This window comes from Mesoplodon bidens, assembly GCF_964165515.1.
Source record: "Mesoplodon bidens genome assembly, chromosome: 5".
NCBI lineage: Eukaryota > Metazoa > Chordata > Mammalia > Artiodactyla > Ziphiidae > Mesoplodon > Mesoplodon bidens.
In genome coordinates, this window is record NC_138161.1 from 106,014,808 (window position 1) to 106,036,944 (window position 22,137).

Sequence of the window (22,137 nt, forward strand, 5' to 3'; positions counted from 1 at the left end):
TTATCTATTTTATACATATTAGTGTGTATTTGTCATCAATCTTCCAATTCATCTCATACCCCTTTTCCCCCTTGGTGCCCATATGTTTGTTCTCTACATCTGTGTCTCTATTTCTGCTTTGCAAACTGGCTCATCTGTACCATTTTTCTAGATTCCACATATATGCATTAATATATGATATTTGTTTTTCTCTTTCTGACTTACTTCACTCTGTATGACAGTCTCTATGTCCATCCATATCTCTATAAATGACCCCATTTCATTCCTTTTTATGGCTGAGTAATATTCCATTGTATATATATGTACCACATCTTCTTTATCCATTCATCTGTTGATGGGCATTCAGGTTGCTTCCCTGACCTGGCTATTGTAAATATTGCTGCAATGAACATTGGGGTGCATGTATCTTTTTGAATTATGGTTTTCTCTGGGTATATAACCAGTAGTGGGATTGCTTCTTAGTATATACAAATATAATTGATTTTTATGTGTCACTCATGAATCTTGCAACAGTGTTGAAATCTCTTAATAGTTATAAGAATTTTTTTGTATATTCCTTGAGATTTTCTATGTAAACAATCATATCATATGGAAATAGGGCCAATTTATTTCTTTAATGTTTTTCTCACCCTATTGCACTATCTAGAACTTCTAGTTTAGTAAGAGTAGTGAGTACAGACATCCTCAACTTATCTCAATTTTAGAGGGAATATATTCAGTTTTTCACTCTGTTTTTTTACACCCTTGTACAATCATCTTTATTGATTTGTAAAAGCTGTATACACATCTAAACCCCTGAATTTACTTTATAAAAATAAATCTTTAGCAATAAATGGCACTATCAAAATCCCATTATTCTCAGGCTATTATGTAGTTATTTACATGCTTTTCAGCAATGGTTGAAAAGAATCTTAGAGGACGAAAGCCAGTATATCAAAAAAACCTGTAAATTGCCTTTGTAATTATACTGTCGTTTAACTGCTATATGAAAATATGGCTACATGCCTTACATTTATGATAATGCAGCTGTCTGTTTTGCTACGGTGTGCTAACAGCACACAAGCTGCCACTGGTCTCCACTCTGTCATCAGTGCATTCTCTACTGCATGATGTTTCCCAGTGGAACACCTGCGACAAACTACTTATGAAGAATGATAAAGTGCTATAAAAAAGAAGGACTGGACCCACACCTATCTCTACCATCTGGTCTTTTTCTCACCCAAGCAGTGTCGTATTTTTAGAAAACCATGCCTCTACTGAACATACTTCATATTTGATTTTTTAAAAATCAGTATTTTAAAGTTGGTGAGATTTGTCAAGTTGTTTTTTTTTCTTTTCTTTTTTTTTTTTTTTTTGCGGTACGCAGGCCTCTCACTCTTTTGGTCTCTCCCGTTGCGGAGCACAGGCTCCGGATGCACAGGCCCAGCAGCCGTGGCTCACGGGCCCAGCTGCTTCGCTGCATGTGGGATCCTCCTGGACCGGGGCACGAACCCGTGTCCCCTGCATCGGCAGGTGGACTCTCAACCACTGCGCCACCAGGAAAGCCCTGTCAAGCTGTTTTGAGACAGAAACATGAAAAGCTTAAAGGCACAATAAGAGGGAAGTGAATGCTACATATAAAATATATTTCAAGTCTTCTAAGTTACTCAAGTCCAAAACCTTCTGAATTTGAAATTCCAATAATCAATTTCTGTTTCGGGTCCTTTTTGTTCTTGTAGGTGGGAAGGCAAAGTTGACTGAAGCAAGTTTGGGCCACAGGCAACAAGTTAGTAGAATTTTCATTCTTTGAGATTTTAAAGTTCAAATCAGCCATTCCTCCTACTGTACTCTGTCACTTCCTGTGGTAAAATGTAGCAACTTCTTTTGAAGATCAAGAGGAAATCCAAGCACAACATCCCAAAAGTATTGTATAGTCAAGTCAGTTTTCTCATAGCCATCATACTGAGTACTTCTCTGCAGGGCATGCATATCCAGGTCAGGACTTCCACAGACCAGAATTTAAACCTCTTCTTGATGAAGCAGCATTAGGGAATGTGAAGCACACACAATGTGAAGTCCATAATAAAATGCAGCAAACTGCTTATAGATGGATTTGTTGAGAAGAAAGTCAATATAAAGCTGTACATATTCTTTCCTATTTTGATTGGTAACTGGAATTTTATCACCACCTGGCTTTAAATTATAGGACTTAATTATTCCGAATTCTTCTTGAAACACCTGAAATGTTGAATAGAAATCTTCTTCAACATTGCCTTCATATGACAGGATTTCACTTAATTCATGGGCCAACTAAGGCATAATTTGACACAGGTCGTCAGTGGTAACACTGCAGGTGCCTACTGGTGGATTTTGGTCATTAGGAATGACGGGAGGGCTCAATAATTTCTTGTAGTAGCAGGGGCTGAAACAAATATCCAAAACAATGCTGTTATAAACAGCTAGTCCTATAAGAATTCCAACCAATCAGAATTCAGAATAGTTGTCACATTTAAAGCTGCTAAACCAATGGCAGTATGAATCCTTATGATACATAAACATGCAATAATCTGGATGAAGAATTTGGCGAATTAGAAGAAGGAACCATTCTTTAGTCAAGCCGCCCATACACAAACCAGCTTCCCCTAAAAAGGTAAGTTTCAACTTCTTTTTCAAGTCTGCTCTTTATTGGGTTAACTCATCAAGAGAATCGCTGACCAGATATTTCCACATTACTTTCATATTTAGAAATAACATATTCATATCAGGTCTCTCTCTTCTAGATACTTTATCCACAAGACTTTGCTGTGAGAACTTCCAAAGCTCTGCCAGGTGTGGTATTCTTCCATAAGATCAATATGATCCAATATAGAATTATAGAAATCAGTATAAGGAATAAGGGGAGGAAGAACCAAATTGTTTGCAGTATTAAGTAAAGCCAACACTTTAGATGATGATGGGATCTACCAGAAACACTTTGATATAGGTGGAAATTCTTCAGGCTTTGCAGGAAACAGGTGTAAAGAAATAAACTGCAGCAATCTCTCTACCAATTGTTTGAACATCTTCTGGGATAATTTTTTAAACCAGTGAACTAGGAAATGATGGTCAGCTTCCACTAACATAGCTATCTGTCGTAGCAAGTGAGCATAGATGACATATGTAGGTGTGTTATTAAATTGTAAAAGTATAAATTAAATTGTAAAATTATAAAATATGCACTAAGATAATCTTTTGTTCGTGGACTTTTCCATTCTTGTAACAGGCTGTTAATGATTCCCTTTAATACTGTCTTCTGAATGTCTTGAGGCTGCTAGTATTGGAGGGTTTCCTGCAGAGGCGGAGGGTGGCTCTGTCTTACCTTGAGGACAAGGACACTGACAGCAGAAGTTCTGGAAAGTACTCCTTAGCGTGAGCCCTCTCAGAGTCAGGCACTAACTCCACTGAAGAACCCAGATAACTCACTCTGTTTTTAATTAATTTATTTTACTTGAAGTATATTTGATTTACAATATTGTGTTACTATCAGGTGTCCAGCAAAGTGATTCCAAGTGATTCAGTTATATATATATATATATATATATATATATATATATATATATATATATATATATGATCCTGGACTTTTGCTTTTTGGGAGTTTTTTAATTACTGATTCAATTTCAGTCCTGGTAATTGGTCTGTTCATACTTTCTATTTCTTTCTGATTCAGTCTTAGTAGATTGTACCTTTCTAAGAAGTTGTCCATTTCTTTTAGGTTTCCTGTTCTATCAGTGTATAGTTGATCATAATAGTCTCTTATGATTTTCTGTATTTCTGTGGTGCTGGTTGTAGTAACTTTTTTTTCAATTCTGATTTTATTGATTTGGGCCCTCTCCATTTTTTTGATGATTCTGGCTAAAGGTTTATCAATTTTATTTATCTTTTCAAACAATCAGTTTTGGGGTTCAGTGATTTTTTTTTAGTCTGTCTTTCATTTATTTCTGCTCTGATCTTTATGATTTCTTTCCTTCTACTAACGGGGCTTTGTTTGTTCTTCTTTCTCTACTTGCTTTCAGTGTAAGTTTAGGTTGTTCATTTGAGATTTTTCTTGTTCCTAAGGTAAGCTTGTATCACTATAAACTTCCCTCTTAGAACTGCTTTTACTGTGCCCCATAGGTTTTAGATCATCTTGTTTTCATTTTCATTTGTCTCTACTTTTTTTTTTTAATTTCCTCTTTGATTTCTTCAGTGATCCATTGGCTGTTTAGTAACATATTGTTCAGCCTCCATGTGGTTGTGTTTTTTCTGTTTTTTTTCTTTTTCTTGTAGTTGATTTTTAATATCATAGTGTTGTGGTCATAAAAGATGCTTCATATGATTTCAATTTTCTTAAATCTACCAAGGTTTGCTTTGTGGCCCAGCATGTGATCTATGTTGAAGGCAGTCTTTCACTCTTGATGCATGGTGATAGCCAGAAATTTTGGTAGATGTTCTTCATCAGGTTGAGGTAATTCCACTTTATTACTAATATGCTTAGAATTTTTATCATGAATTAATGTTGGATTTTCTAAAATGCTTTTTCTTTGTCAATTGATATCTCACTTGATTTTTCTTTTTCAGCTTATAGATATGGTGAATTAAATTGATTGATTTTCAAATGTTGAAGCAGTCCTCCATACCTGTTATAGATTTCACTTGGTAATGATGTATTTTTTAATACTTTTCTGGATTCAATTTTCTAATATTTTGTTGACAGGTTTTATTTGTAAGCTCATGGAGATACTGGCCTATAGATGTTTTTCCTCTTTCTTTCCTTTTTATTTTGTACTGTCCTTGTCTGGTTTTGATATCATGTTGATACTAGTCTTATAGAATGTGTTGGAAAATGTTTTACACACTTTTATATTCTGGAAGAGATTATATAAAATTATTGTATTCTTTAACTGTTTGGTAGAAATCTTCAGTGAAACATCTGGGTCTGGTTTCTTTTTGGAGAGCTTTTAAATTACAAATTCAATTTTTTTAAAGGTAATAAGATTATTTCATTTGACTATTTCATCTTTACTGAGCCTTAGTACTTTGTAGGTTTTGAGGAATTTGTCCATTTCTTCTAAATTGAATTTAATTGCAGAATTGTTTGTAGGAGTCTCCTCTTATGCATTTAATGACTACAAGATCTGTAGTGGTGTTTCTGTTTCATTCTTAATATTAGTAATTTATGTCTTTGTTAGTTGCTTTCTTTGTCAGTCTTAGTAGAGCATTATCAATTTTATTTTTTCCCAAAGATACAACTTCTTTTTCATTGATTTTCTCTATTGTTTTCCTGTTTTCAATTGCATTGATTTCTACTTGTGTTTTTATTATTTCTTCCTTATTTTTGCTTTGGGTATATTTTGTTATTCTTTTCCTATGTTTTTGTTATTCTTTAAAATTTTTTTTTACATTATTGAGTAGAGGTTTTAGGTGAATCTCACATATTTTAATATGTTGTATTTGCATTTTTATTTAGTTCTATGAATTTTTAATTTACATTGAGATTTCTTCCTTGACTCAAGGATTATTTAGGCTATTTCCAAGTATAGAGACTTTTTTAGAGACTAGACTAATTTCTAGTTTGAGTCTATTATTTTCATAGAACATACTATAAAAATTACAAGTATCTTACATTTGTTAAGGTTTATTTTATGACCCAGGATATAGTTTATCTTAGTGAATATTCCATAGTGTTTTTTAAAAAAGTGGATTCTGGGCTTCCCTGGTGGCACAGTGGTTGAGAGTCTGCTTGCCAATGCTGGGGACACAGATTCAGGCCCCAGTCCAGGAAGATCCCACATGCCATGGAGCGGCTGGGCCCATGAGCCATGGCCGCTGAACATGCATGTTCGTATCCTGTACTCCACAACGGGAGAGGCCACAACAGTGAGAGGCCCGCATACTGCAAAAAAAAAAAAAAAAAGTGTATTCTGTTATTGTTGTATCAACCTATATATTTGAGTAACCAATAAATTTAAATTATATGAGGTAAATGTATACATAAAGCCTAGTCTCTATCCTTGAGTATCTAATAAAATGGTCCAAGAAAATCTATTTATAAAAATAATTATACATATATCCCCATTGAAAATAATAACAATTATAAAATGGTGGTAATCAGAAATTTCCAAATGATTGAGATGAGAACGTTTTTATAGAAAGAGTGGTATTTTTGTTAGACATTAAGGGATGGGTAAAGCTCCAACATACAAGATTTGAAGGAAATATATTGGCTTTGTTTATGTAGGACATGGAGGTAGAGAGAGGAAAAGGGAAGGAGTTGACTACCTACTCTTCTAGGATATCGGATTCTACCAAGCAAATGTTAAACAGAACCAGATCTAAACACTGGGTGTTGATATAAAAAGATTTCAGATCTCATGCCTCTGGTGTTTTATGTTTTCCTTCCTGGGGAAGCACTCTTCTAAAGCTCAGTGATTAACAGAATGTTAGTACACAATTGGACTTTGAGAAATTAAGAAATCTAGGTCTGTAAATATTTCACAACAATAGTTTATTTCTGTTTGAAACAAAAGAGAAAGACCGGGCTTCCCTGGTGGCGCAGTGGTTGAGAGTCCGCCTGCCGATGCAGGGGACACGGGTTCGTGCCCCTATCCCGGAAGATCCCACATGCCGCGCAGCGGCTGGGCCCGCGAGCCATGGCCGTGGAGCCTGTGTGTCCGGAGCCTGTGCTCCGCAACGGGAGAGGCCACAGCAGTGAGAGGCCCGCGTACAGCAAAAAAAAAAAAAAAAAAGAGAAAGACCTGTTACAAACTATACAAATTACTATATGCCAGAACAGTTAAGAATTGAAAATGTAAGGCTTTGGGTAAAGAACCAAAACAGTTTTTGCTGTTAAATAAGAGAAAGCACAGTTTCCCTAGAAGTTAAACATGTATTATGAAATTATAAAACATACTAATTATATAATTTTTCCTTCTACAACAAGCAAGTCAAAATATGAAGAAATATTGGAATTATTCATAGCATGTAGGGGAAATAAAAGATATAGGATATTTTATGTCAAATTGATAAAAGTAAAGTTTCTTATTTGCACACATTTTACATATCCATTATGTTTTGCAGATGAAAAATGGAGGGTTAAAGACATATACAGCACTTGACCAGCATCACATAGTTGGTTAGAGGTAAATTTTTTCAATTTTATTCAGGATCTTGGCCTTCATAGTTTATGCTCTTTCTTGTAAAACAAAAACCATAGCTCTCTGCTCATAATAAAAATATTTACAAAATGGCTAAAAAAAAGCATGTCAATGTTCCCAAAGAGAATATTAACTACATATTCCTTAATAATACTCACATTTCTATATCTTGGTTTTCCTTGTAGCTCATAGGTTACTCTTGCTCAGTGTCATTACCTGGGCTTCCTCTTTTCCAGATTGATAACATGGAAGAACCCAGGGCTCAGTCCTTGATCTTCTCTTCTCTATCTTCACTCACTCCCTTAATGATCTCATCTAGTCTCATAGGTTTAAATGACAACTTTATGCTGATGGTTACCAAATTTGTTTCACAAGTTCTGGCTCTGTATACCCGACTGTGTCCTCAACATCTCCATTTGGATAATTTATAGCATCTCACCCTTCACCTGTTCAAATGAACTGCTACTTCTATGCCCCAAACTTGCTCCAACTTCTGTGTCCTCCTTCTCAATTGATAGCAATTCTGTCTCTCCATTTAGTCAGGCAAAAACAAACAAACAAACAAACAAAAACCTTGGAGACATTACTGATTGTTTTCTTCATTTAATAACCTATATTCATTTTGTAAGGAAATCCCATTGCCTCTACCTTCAAATTATATCTTGCAGAGACCATCAAAATAACAGAGGAGTAAAAAGTGGAGATCACCTTCCTCCCCACAAATACATCAGAAATACATCTACATGTGGAACAACTCCTACAGAATGCCTACTGAATGCTGGCAGAAGACCTCAGACTTCCCAAAAGGCAAGAAACTCCCCACGTACCTGGGTAGGGCAAAAGAAAAACAGAGACAAAAGAATAAGGATGGGACATGCACCTCTGGGAGAGAGCTGTGAAGGAGAAAGGTTTCCATGCCCCAGGAAGCCCCTTCACTGGCAGAGATGGGGTGTGGTGGGGGGGAGGGGGAAGCTTCAGAGCCATGGAGGAGAGTACAGCAATAGGGGTGCAGAGGGCAAAGTGGAGAAATACCCGCACAGAGGGTCAGTGCTGAGCAGCACTCACCAGCGTGAGAGGCTTGTCTGCTCACCCGCTGGATAGGTAGTGGCTCGGAGCTGAGGCTCTGGCTTCAGAGGTCAGATCCCAGAGAGAGGACTGGGGTTGGCTGCGTGAACACAGCCTGAAGGTGGCTAGTGTGCCACAGCTAGCTGGGAGGGAGACTGGGAAGAAGTCTGGACCTGCCTAAGAGGAAAGAGAAAACTGTTTCAGGGTGCTCGAGGAGAGGGGATTCAGAGCACCACCTAAACGAGCTCCAGAGACAGGTGCAAGCCACAGTTATCAGTGGGGACACCAGAGACGGGCATGAAACACTAAGGCTCCTGCTGCAGCCACCAAGAAGCTTGTGTGCAAGCACAGATCACTATCCACACCTCCCCTCCTGGGAGCTGTACAGACTTCCACTGCCAGGGTACTGTGATCAACAGACAACTTCCCTGGGAGAACACACGACACGCCTCAGGCTGTTGCAATGTCTAGGCCACCACAGACTTGCCCTGCATTCTGTAACCCTCCCTACCCGTGGCCTGAGTGGGCCAGAGCTCCCTAGTCAGTTGCTACTTTAACCCCATCTTGTCTGAACAAAGAACAGATGCCCTCAGGCGAGCTACATGCAGAGGCAGGGCCAAATCTAAAGCTGAACCCCAGGACCTGTGCAAACAAAGAAGAGAAAGGGAAATTTCTCCCAGCAGCCTCAGGAGGAGCGGGTTAAAACTCCACAATCAACATGATGTACCCTGCATCTGTGGAATACCTGAATATAGACAACACATCATCTGAAAATTGAGGTCGTGAACTTTGGGAGAAACTGTAGACTTGGGGTTTGCTTTCTGCATCTAATTTGTTTCTGGTTTTATGTATATCTTAGTTTAGTATTTAGAGTTTATTGTCATTGGTAGATTTGTTTATTGATTTGGTTGCTCTCTTCCATTTCTTTAAATGTAGATATCTATATATATATTTTCCTTTTTCCCTTTTTCTGAGTGTGATGTGTATGCTTCTTTGTGTGATTTGTCTGAGGTGTCTCTCTGTCTGATTTTTTCAATATAGTTTTTAGCACTTGTTATCATTGGTGGATTTCTTTTTTGGTTTGGTTGCTCTCTTCTTTCTTTCTCTTTTTCTCTTTTCTTAAATTACATTTTAATTTTTTTAATTTTTAATATTTTTTAACTTTTTTATTTAAATATTTTCTTTTCTTTTTTTTCTTTCTTTCTTTTTTTCTCCATTTTCTTCTGAGACATGTGGATGACAGGGTTTTGGTGCTCTGGCCATGTGTCAGGCCTGTGCGTCTGAGGTGGGAGAGCTGAGTTCAGGACACTGGTGCACCAGAGACCTCCTGGCTCCACATAATATCAAACAGTGACAGCTCTCCCAGAGATTGCCACCTCAGTGCTAAGACCCAGCTCCACTCAATGACCAGCAAGCTGCAGTGCTGGACAACCTATGCCATACAACTAGCAAGACAGGAATGCAACCACACTCATTATCAGAGAGGATGCCTAAAATCATAAAAGGTTACAGACAGCCCAAAACACACCACCTGCCCACCAGAAAGGCAAGATCCAGCCTCAACTACCAGAACACAGGAACTAATCCCCTCCACCAGGAAACCTACACAGCCCACTGCACCAACCTTACCCACTGGAGGCAGACACCAAAAACAACGAGAACTACGAACTTGTAGCCTGCAAAAAGGAGACCCCAAACACAGTAAGTTAAGCAAAATGAGAAGAGAGATAAACACACAGCAGATGAATTAGCAAGGTAAAAACACACCAGAACAAAAAAATGAAGAGGAAAAAGGCAGTCTCCCTGAAAAAGAATTCAGAGTAATGATAGTAAAGATGATACAAAACCTTGGAAATAGAAAGGAGAAAATTCAAGAAACTTTTAACAAGGACCTACAAAAACTAAAGAGCAAACAAGCAATGGTTAACAACACAATATATGAAATAAAAAATTCTCTAGAAGGAACCAATAGCAGAATAACTGAGGCAGGAGAACGGTTATGTGACCAGGAAGAAAAAATAATGGAAATAACTACTGCAGAGCAGAATAAAGAAAAAGGAATGAAAAGAATTGAGGACAGTCTCAGAAACATCTGGTACAATATTAAATGCACCAACATGCAAATTATAGGGGTCCCAGAAGAAGAAAACTAAAGGGACTGAGAAAATATTTGAAGAGATTATAGTTGAAAAATTCCCTATTATGGGAAAGGAAAGAGTCAATCAAATCATGGAAGTGCAGAGAGTACCATACAGGATAAATCCAAGGAGAAACACACCAAGACACATATTAATCAAACTATCAATAATTAAATACAAAGAAAAAATATTAAAAACAGCAAGGGAAAAACAACAAATAACATACAAGGGAATCCCCATAAGGTTAACAGCTGATCTTTCAGCAGAAACTCTGCAAGCCAGAAGGGACTGGCAGGACATATTTAAACTGATGAAGGAGAAAAACCTACGACCAAGATTACTCTACCTAGAAAGGATCTCATTCAGATTTGATGGAGAAATTAAAACGTTTACAGACAAGCAAAAGCTGAGAGAATTCAGCACCACCAAACCAGCTTTACAACAAATGTTCAAGGAACTTCTCTAAGAAGGAAACACAAGAGAAGGAATAGACATAAAATAACAAACCCAAAACAATTAAGAAAATGGTAATAGGAACATACATATCGATAATTACCTTAAATGTAAGTGGATTAGATGCTCCAACAAAAAGACATAGACTGGCTGAATGGATACAAAAACAAGACCCATATATATGCTGTCTACAAGAGACCCACTTCAGACCTAGGGACACATACAGACTGAAAGTGAGGGGATGGAGAAAGATATTCCATGCAAATGGAAATCAAAAGAAAGCTGAGGTAGCAATTCTCATATCAGACAAAATAGACTATAAAATAAAGACTATTACAAGAGACAAAGAAGGAAACTATAGAATGATGAAGGGATGAATCCAAGAAGAAGATATAACAATTGTAAATATTTATGCACCCAACATGGGAGCACCTAAGTATATATGGCAGATGCTAACAACCATAAAATGGGAAATCAACAGTAACACAATCATGGTAAGTGACTTTAACACCGCACTTTCACCAATGGACATATCATCCAAAATGAAAATAAATAAGGAAACACAAGCTTTAAATGATACATTAACAAGATGGACTTAATTGCTATTTATAGGACATTCAATCCAAATACAACAGAGGACACTTTCTTCTCAAGTGCGCATGGAACATTCTCTAGGATAGATTATATCTTGGGTGACAAACCAAGCCTTGCTAAATTTAAGAAAATTGAAATTGTATCAAGTAACTTTTCTGACCACAATGCTATAAGACTAGATATCAATTACAGGAAAATATCTGTAAGAAATACAAACATATGGAGGCTAAACTATACACTACTTAATAACCAAGAGATCACTTGAGAAACCAAAAAGGAAATCAAAAAATACTTACAAAAAAATGACAATGAAAACACGATGACCCAAAACCTATGGGATGCAGCAAAAGCAGTTCTAAGAGGAAAGTTTATAGCAATACAATCCTACCTCAAGAAGGAAGAAACATCTCAAATGAACAATCTAAAGTTACATCTGAAGCAATCAGAGAAAGAAGAACCAAAAGAACCCCAAAGTTAGCAGAAGGAAAGAAATTATAAAGATCAGATCAGAAATAAATGAAAAAGAAATGAAGGAAACAATAGCAAACATCAATAAAACTAAAATCTGATCTTTGAGAAGATAAAAAAAATTGACAAACAATTAGCCAGACTTATCAAGAATAGAAGGGAGAAGACTCAAATCAATAGAATTAGAAATGAAAAAGGAGAAGTAACAACTGACACTGCAGATATACAAAGGATCAGGAGAGATTACTACAGGCAACTATTTGCCAATAAAATGGACAACCTGGAAGAAATGGAAAAATTCTTAGAAAAGCACAACCTTCTGAGATTGAACCATGAAGAAATAGATTATATAAACAGACCAATCACAAATACTGAAATTGAGACTGTGATTAAATCTTCCAACAAAAGCCCAGGACCAGATGGCTTCACAGGAGAATTCTATTAAACATTCAGAGAAGAGCTCACACCTATCCTTCTCAAACTCTTCAAAAATATAGCAGAGTGAGGAACACTCCCAAACTCACTCCATGAGGCCACCATCATCCTCATACCAAAACCAGAAAAAGATGTCACAAAGAAAGAAAACTACATGTCAACTTCACTGATGAATATAGATGCAAAAATCTTCAGCAAAATACTAGCAAACAGAATCCAACAGCACATTAAAAGGATCATAAACCATGATCAAGTGGTGTTTATCCCAGGAATACAAGAATTCTTCAATATATGCAAATCAGTCAATGTGATACACCATATTAACAAATTGAAGGAGAAAAAACATATAATCATTTCAATAGATGAAGAAAAAGCTTTCAACAAAATTCAACACCCATTGATGATAAAAACATTCCAGAAAGTGGGCATAGAGGGAACCTACATCAATGTAATAAAGGCCATATATGACAAACCCACAGCCAACTTCGTTCTCAATGGTCAAAAAGTGAAACCATTTACCCTAAGATGAGGAAGAATACAAGGTTGTCCACTCTCACCCCTATTATTCAACATAATTTTGGAAGTCTTAGCCACGTCAATCAGAGAAGAAAAGGAAATAAATGGAATTCAAATCAGAAAAGAAGAAGCTGTTCTGTCTGCATATGACATGATACAATACATAGAGAATCCTAAAGATGCTACCAGAAAACTACTAGAGCTAACCCATGAATATGGTAAAGTAGCAGGATACAAAATTAATGCACAGAAATCTCTTTCATTCCTATACATAAATGATGAAATATCTGAAAGAGAAATTAAGGAAGCACTCCCATTTACCACTGCAACAAAAATAATAAAATATCTAGGAATAAACCTACCTAAGGAGGTAAAAGAACTATACTTAGAAAACTATAAGACACTGATGAAGGAAATCAAAGATGACACAAACAGATGGAGACATATACCATGTTCTTGGATTGGAAGAATCAATACTGTGAAAATGACTATATTACCCAAAGCAATCTACAGATTCAATGCAATCCCTATCAAACTACCAATGGCATTTTTCACAGAACTAGAACAAAAAATTTCACAATTTGTATGGAAACACCAAAGACCCTGAATAGCCAAAGCAACCTTGAGAAAGAAAAATGGAGCTGGAGGAATCAGGCTCCCAGACTTCAGACTATACTACAAAGCTACAGTATTCAAGACAGTATGGTACTGGCACAAAAACAGAAATATAGATCAATGGAACAGGATAGAAAGCCCAGAGTTAAACCCCTGCACATATGGTTACCTTACTTTTGATAAAGGATGCAAGAATGTACAATAGAGAAAAAACAGCCTCTTCAATAAGTAGTGCTGGGAAAACTGGACAGCTATATGTAAAAGAATGAAATTAGAACACTCCCTAACACCATACACAAAAATAAACTCCAAATGATTAAAAACCTAAATATAAGGCCAGACACTATAAAACTCTTAGAAGAAAACATAGGCAGAACACTCTATGACATAAATCACAGCAACATCCTTTTTGACCCACCTCTTAGAGAAATGGAAATAAAAACAAAAATAAACAAAGGGGACCTCATGAAACTTAAAAGCTTTTGCACCGCAAAGGAAACTATAAACAAGACCAAAAGACAACCCTCAGAATGGGAGAAAATATTTGCAAATGAAGCAACTGACAAAGCATTAATCTCCAAAATTTACAAGCAGCTCATGCAGCTCAATAACAAAAAAACAAACAACCCAATCCAAAAATAGACAGAAGACCTAAATAGACATTTCTCCACAGAAGATATACAGCTTGTGAACAAACACATGAAAGAATGCTCAACATCATTAATCATTAGAGAAATGCAAATCAAAACTACAATGCGGTATCATCTCACACTGGTCAGAATAGACATCATCAAAAAATCTAGAAAAAATAAATGTTGGAGAGGGTGTGGAGAAAAGGGAACACTCTTGCACTGCTGGTGGGAATGTAAACTGATACAGCCACTATGGAGAACAGTATGGAGGGTCCTTAAAAACTACAAATAGAGCTACCATACGACCCAGCAATTCCAGTACTGGGCATATATCTAGAGAAAATCATAATTCAAAAAGAGTCATGTACCAAAATGTTCATTGCAGCTCTATTTACAATAGCCAGGAGATGGAAGCAACCTAAGTGTTCATCATTGGATGAATGGATAAAGAAGATGTGGCACATATATACAATGGAATATTTCTCAGCCATAAAAAGAAACGTTAGTGAGTTATTTGTAGTGAGGTGGATGGACCTAGAGACTGTCACACACAGTGAAGTAAGTCAGAAAGAGAAAAACAAATACTGTATGCTAACACATATATATGGAATTTAAGAAAAAAAAAGTCATGAAGAACGTAGGGGTAAGACGGGAATAAAGACATAGACCTAGTAGAGAATGGACTTGAGGATATGGGGAGGGGGAAGGGTAAGCTGTGACAAAGTGAGAGAGTGGCATGGACATATATACACTAACAAATGTAAAATAGATAGCTAGTGGGAAGTAGCCGCATAGCACAGGGAGATCAGCTTGGTGCTTTGTGACCACCTGGAGGGGTGGGATAGGGAGGGTGGGAGGGAGGGAGATGCAAGAGGGAAGAGATATGGGAACATATGTATATGTATAACTGATTCACTTTGTTATAAAGCAGAAACTAACACACCATTGTAAAGCAATTATACTCCAATAAAGATGTTAGAAAATAAATAAATAACTTGCAGCTATCAGACTGCAGAAATAGAAGCAAAGTACCCTGAGCATAAGATAAAAGAGTGCTCTCTATTAGAACACAGGGGAGTACACATTCAGTTCTTAACATTACTGTCCTACATTGTCTGCACAGTTGTCTTGAGCAAAAAAAAAGAAATAAAACTTTTTTGTTTTGTTGAACACCTTGAACTAGGATCACCGGGTTGATATAAAGACACAATTTGATCTTGACATTACGTAGCATTTTCTAATGACTAAAGCTGCCAGACAATAGAATGGGCTGTGTTAGTATCGAATGATTTCTGTGCCAGTGGACTCTGTTCACATATAATCAAGCTCACTCGTTAGGAAGGGACGGGAGGAAATACCATATAACTCAAAGGCCACTGATTTTTAGTCTTGTGATCTTCAGCAAAACACTTTTACACTCTCCTTCTCTTTGAAGATATGGCTTTGCTCTATAGTTTTGAGTATTTTAAACAGAAAAATCATTTCATGTTTATTAGAGTCTAATGGAATTAGCATTATATCAGTGATTGCTACCTGTCAGGTGCCATTGTAGGGGCTTTTACATTTATTTGTTTAGTACTTATAATGACCCTGAACGATACTGTTTTCCCAATTTTACAATTTACTCAGTGCCTGAAAAAATGTCCAGGATGTGTTGTTGAATGAAGAAAATACAAAACATTATGTGTTGTGTGTTACTAATTATGGAAAATAGTGATTCTCCACATCTACTCACTTGTGTGTAGAGCTATATATACATACACTACACATAGATGAAAATGGTCAGAATAATACACACGAAAATGGTCACTGTAGCCATATTTTAGATTATAGATTATGAGAGCTTCTTAGTTTCTTTCTTGGACTCCTCTGATTTTCTAAATCTACAATGATAAGCATTACTTTCATATTCAGAGAAGAATTACTATATTAATATTTATATAGCTTTTTAGAAAAACAGATAACTCAAGATGACACAGAGAATCAGTAGTAAATTTGGCAGTTTCCTGACATAGAAGCAGTTGAGAGAAGGGAGTTCACTCTTACCTAAGTCCATAATTTGGAGTTGTTCTTTGTCCCACTTTTTTTTCCAGTCCAGTTTCACTGCCACTGATTAGAGTACAGAAGGAAGAAGAATGACCTATTCGCTTAATGATGAAAAATAGCAGCTTTGGTCCTTACTTGGGAGGCTGTGGTAACCTGGGCTCGCCTTTTGTGTGTGCCCATGGGCAGCAAGCAGGAATTCAGCGTTGTAGCTGAAGCCTGGCTGGTCTCCAGTTTGGCGTGTGTCTAACATTGTTTGAGGAACACTTTGTGCCCCGCTGAGATACACTTCTCTCCCAGGGCCTAGAGCTGAGAAAACAAAAGCTCTTGGTGCCAAGGCTATTGGCCTTATCTGTAAATCACTTATTCTTTTTTCTTGTCTCCTCAAGGGTGCTTTGACCTCAGCTCAGAGCTTGAGCAGGCACAACGCATCAATTTTTTACTGACAAGTTAAGAGACCAAGTGGATTTAGCTTCCCTGATTGCTGAAACTGTGACAGGTCTTACATATGACCTATTGGTAATTAGTGCTACCAGTAATATGTGTGTAGTCTGTGTCTGTACACGTGTGTGCACACGTGCGTGTTTATATCTATACATAAGTGATCATTTATCAAAATTGTAAATGTACATGAGAATTAATTTTGCTTCTTAATAGTTTCAACCACATTAACTGATTTAATCCTTTCCATGTCTCTGCATACTAGGGTGAATGTGTTGAAAAAAGAGAAAAGAGGACAATAGAACTTTATTTCTAATGTTCATTTATAGTGGAGATGGCCATTAGTGATTTTCTAGTTCTACTTTCACATTTATAGAGGTGAAAATGGAAACTACGGAGATGGAGAGAATCTCTCAAGGTCAGAAAGCTAGTTCACTGCAGAATTAGACTAAAACCTTAATCTCCCACTTTTAATTCAGTACTCTTTACACAACATTTCTCAGGGATAGCTATCTTAGTATCCACAACATAGTTAGAAAATATAATTTACATAGCTATCATTATTTTAATGATAGGTAGGATAATGATTGGAAAGTGGTAACAGGGATTATTTTTGCGGCAGGAGCTGACTGGTGATTTTATTATGTTTGATGTTATCTGAATTTTCTAAGATATCTGCTTAAATATTTATTACCTTAGTGGTATGTATTTTAACACACATATTAGCCCCTATGTTCTGAGCATGCTGCTAGGCACTTCACACATCAATTTTGTGATTTAATCCTCATAGCCCATCTCGATAATAGGTTGTTGTAAATGTGTGTTGAATATAATAGAATATGAAAGTAACTATTCAGAGATGGCTCTAAAAATCACTCCTAGAACTCTTCCTGAGATGCCTATGTGACTTCAGGCCCAGCGTTATCCTAGTCACAGTGAGTGACTCCAGATAGGGCTCAAACTTTAATATTTTCCTAAGAAGCCACTGAAAAATCTGAAGAGGAAGGTTTCTGCCGTGAATAAGTCTAGACTGCTCCCAGGTCACTGACCAGAAACATTTACCCCACAGGGTCAACAGACAGGCAGCTGAGCTGGCTGTTTTTTAAATGTGTGCAAATAAACAAGGAATTAAAATGATCAATTATACTTGCACCCATTAAATATTAAACATTAGCGACTCCAAAATGAATAGTTGAAGCAGAGGAATTTGGTGGTATGTTTCAGGCCTCCTTTTTATTTGTTAATGTGCCTCCATCCTCCTTGGCATGCTGTCTGACACAGGGCCCAAGGTTGCAGTTTAAACGACAGTAGAAATCCACTATGCTTTGATGGGCCCAGAGCGTGCAGCCAGTGTTAATAACTAACAGTGCAGAATGAGCGTTGCTATATGGACCTTTAGAAGTAACTGTCTCAAGTTGTGTCTAGGTCAGGAAGGACCAGAACTCTCTGTGTTTAGTCCTGCTTAGGCCATGCTTTCTAGATACACATAGACTTATGTATCTAGCAATGGATATGCCTTCTTTGTTTCCCTTGAGTAAAGTTCAGACACCCCTGTTGAATTTCTCTTTGGTATTGGATAAAATTTAAGGAGACCTGCAGGAAGGAGGTTTCTCTTCCAGAATTTGCAGCTCTGGGTTTCAGGATGCTCAAACCTGAATCTATACATAAGTTGCCAGCTTGTTTCTTGGCCTTCTGTTTATCTCCTATAGATTTTGGGTCCAGAAACAGACATGCTCATGGCCCTTGAGCAGAAAAAAAAAAAAAAGAAGCAGTCCAGAGCCACATGAGATCATACTCCAAGTACCACACCCTGTGTTTCCTCAAGTTAGAGCCAGCTAACTAAATGAGTGTTTGTCCCATGTACTCTTCTAAGGGGTCAGATGGAGGCCTGAGTGAGGAAAGCTGCTGGTCGGGGCCCTACAGGCTTCTCCACACCTACTCTCTCAGGAGTCTAGTTTCCCTCTGGAGCTTGAATAGTCTCCAAAACTCAATGAAATTCCAACCTGTGCCTCCAAAGTGTTCAAATGTAAGGTCAGAGTCAGCAGCCACTGCTGTGCTCACTGTCTAGAGTCAGAAGCTATAAGAGCTGCTCTTGGTTCAGAACAAAATTGAAAGGTCCCACAGACTCTCTGATGTAGTCTGGAGAAAGTAAGAGGAGAATACTTTTCACTGTTGATAAACAGCTCAGATCTTCACTCCTTCACTGAGGAGGGGTGGCTAGTTTTAACCCCTGGACCATGGCTTTGGCCTAATATAGAAGAGAGTTCCATTGCCTACCTGGGCCCAGACCCCTGGCTACTGCCTGCCCACAGGTCTAGTCATCACCTGGGTTGTCTCCTCCTTGACCTCCATGACACCAGACACCTATGTGGGTGGCTGACATTTGCCTGTCTCTGGACTTGTTTTCAGCCTTATTGGACCTTCTTAATTACTTGCAGCTGGGCCCATCTTTCTCTGCTGTCTCTCCCTCTTGGATACCCAAGTACCCACCCTCTCTGTTTCACCACTGATGGAACTTCTGATCTATGTTTGTGATCTCTGTTTTTAAGCCAGGGAGGAGCTATTTGGCCATCGGATGTTATCAGTTTTATGATGTTGGTGTTCAGTAATCAGAATCATTCTTTGGAGTGTATGTAGATCAAGAGAGCCACAAAGCCAGGACAACAACTAGTCCCATCAAAATGAAGCAGACCAAACCAAACACTTGTTGGGGGTTCAATATATCTGGATCCCTATCTAGCATCATTGTGATATCAGGAGGAAATTTCTGCTGCTTCTACTCTGGTTACCAGTTTTCTCAACTGTTAAAAAAAAATAAAAGTTGGACTCACTGTTCACTAGAGTCATAAACACAACTCCCCCAAACCTTTATTTTCAAAAAGGTAAAATGTACATTAACAATTAATCTTAAGTGAGAAGATGGACATCAGAGCAAATGGTACAACTGTTGTTTGGGGAATGGGATGAGGAGCTGCCACTAATCTGTTCTGTGTTTCCTCCTATATGGACTTTGAGTGAGGGCAGAGGATAAAACTGCACTGACCGTGTGTGTGTACCCTCACATAGAGTTTTTAACCACCCTGTGGTGAAGCCACCTCTTTCCAGGTAGGATGGGTTCCTTCTCTGAGTCACTGCTCAGCCCTTGTTGACTGTGGCTTTCATGGGAATGAGAATATTATCCTTGGAGGGATGGATTTTCTGTTTTTCCCAGGAACACAAGTGGCTTTATGAATAATCTGTATACTCCATTTTTTCTCAGCCCAACAAAGCATCACAGTTATAATCCTTGCTTGAAATGGTATCAGAACTCAAATTTAATTGTGTCCGGAAAGGTGTAATCCAATTTCATTAGCTAACCATGACTACGACTGTTACTTTTATGTGTTTCACATTTCACTGATATTTTCACATTCATTATCATACTTTGTTCCCAGAATAACACTCCAAGGCAAGTGAGAGAGATTGAGACACAAAACTGAGGAAACTGAGACACAAAACTGAAGGCACTTAGATTCACATAGCTAAAATCCAGATTTCCTGACTCCATATGAGTGATTTTTCTTCATAGTCTCAAATATGAAGTCTAATGTCAGACTGCTATCAGCCTACAGTATTAATTGACCACGTACTATAAATCCGTATTTTGTAGTTTATTACGTGCACACACAAAAGCAAGAATAGTATCTCTTTACCTCTTTATAATCCAAGGTTCATATCTAATAAAGGGAATGGCTTATCACAGTGGCTATTACTACAGTTCCTTAATACCATTATGTTAGCAAACATCTAACCATGGCCAGGGCTAAACAAGTCTTTCCACAGGAAACAAGCTTCAATATTTTTGCGAGTACCAATTTGGTTTCAAACTTTGGCCAGCAGATGGCGCTGTGCATTAGCAAACATCTTGCCTGGGAAAAGTATCGCAGCGCGGGGGTTCAAGGTGAATGAGACAAGTATTATCTGAGGGAAAAATGTTGAATAGTTGATACAGAAAAAAGATACATTTGTGTGGTTTAGAAACGGGGGTATAAAAATGTGAGTTAACCTTTTATAAAGGTATTTGAAACAACTCTTATTTAGCTTTTAACACTTAGAATAGTTCTGGTGAGTCAAATCAAATAGAAATTTTATTCACCCCAACGGAGAGATTTTCACTAATATAGAGGAACGTTTGTATCCTGGTGACATCAACCTAGCTCTACAAGTGTTAAATAATTGCTCCGTTATTTTCCAAAATGAAAACTTATTTGCCCCTCATTCTTCTCCATCCCTAGAGTCTATTCCTCATGCTTAACAGCTCTCTTCTAGAACCTGTATTTCTATTATTTAAGAACCAGATTATACCTCATATTTCCTTAAAAGTATCTTTGACAGGAGTGGGAACTCAAAGGATTCTATGGATTTTATCTCAACATTACTAACATTAGACTTTTGCTCAATATTTATTTAGCATTGAATAATTGATTAGTGAATCACACTATGCCTTAGTGATAGAGTTTTCTGTACACATATTTAATCATCCTTTTCAAAATATATTTACTGAGTACCTGTTAGGCTCTTGGTCTCAGAGCATATGATCTAGGAGAGAAAATAAGAGGCAATTAAACTATAGTGCGATAGGTGTATGATTGTGGGAGAATAGGATGTTGTGAAAGGACAGAGGAAAGTTCCTTCCTTTCATGTTGATATTAGGAGTTAGGAGAGGCTTTCCAAGATAAATGAAGTCTAATTTTGTATCCAAATGATGAGTAAGGGATTGTTATCTATTAAGAATATTCCAGGGCTTCCCTGGTGGTGCAGTGGTTGAGAGTTCGCCTGCTGACGCAGGGGACACGGGTTCGTGCCCCGGTCTGGGAAGATCCCACATGCCGTGGAGCGGCTGGGCCCGTGAGCCATGGCTGCTGAGCCTGCACGTCCGGAGCCTGTGCTCCACAACAGGAGAGGCCACAGCAGTGAGAGGCCCGCGTACCGCAAATAATAATAATAATAATATTCCAGGAAAAGAGGACAACATTTGAAAAAGACCAGAGGACATAAAACACATCACTGGATTCATGAGTAACTTAAAGAAATTTGTTTTACCTGGGAAATATAGTGTGATGGGGAAAGTCAAAAGGTAAGGTGGGAAATGTAAGTACTGATAGGTATTGAGATTTTGCTTAAGAGAAAAAGAAAATTACTATAATAATTCATGTATGAGAGTGATATGATTAGATTTGTATTTTTCAAAGATCATTCTGGCTGAAGTGTGGAAACTCAATCTTTCAGTGTATGTGTGGTAGAAAAGAGCATAATGCAATACTGGAAGCAGAGTGACCAGTTAGGGAGTTGTTGCAAAACTCCAAGTGTAAAATGCTCTGGCTGACCTGGATAGAGAGATGGGCCAGCAAGAAAGTTTTTTGGGGGGATACCAAACCAGAAGGGTAAAAGAAAAATCATCAAAATGATGAAACTGCTGAAAATGTAAGAAAATGGAGAAATTTATAATTATCAAAGCTCCTCCCTGTGAGAATGCAATATGTTTTTGGAAGGAATACTTTGATAAGCTGCTTAGGATGATGCTAGAGATCCTTAAACAACAAA

General features: G+C 37.5%; 1 long non-coding RNA gene and 1 pseudogene across 2 annotated transcripts in view; both read right to left on the reverse strand.

The window, feature by feature from the left end:
* Positions 1-16,279, reverse strand: part of LOC308617358 — a 58,054-nt gene extending 41,775 nt beyond the window's left edge. Inside the window, exon 1 of the long non-coding RNA XR_014015858.1 lies at positions 16,117-16,279. This is a non-coding gene — a long non-coding RNA (uncharacterized lncRNA). The remainder of the gene's footprint in view (positions 1-16,116) is intronic.
* On the reverse strand, positions 1,643-5,063 carry LOC308617522 (putative E3 ubiquitin-protein ligase HECTD2; annotated as a pseudogene). Its single transcript has 2 exons — positions 5,037-5,063; positions 1,643-3,289 (listed from the first exon to the last, which is right to left on the reverse strand). The product of its transcript is annotated as a putative E3 ubiquitin-protein ligase HECTD2 (transcript).
* Positions 16,280-22,137: the final 5,858 nt, after the last annotated feature.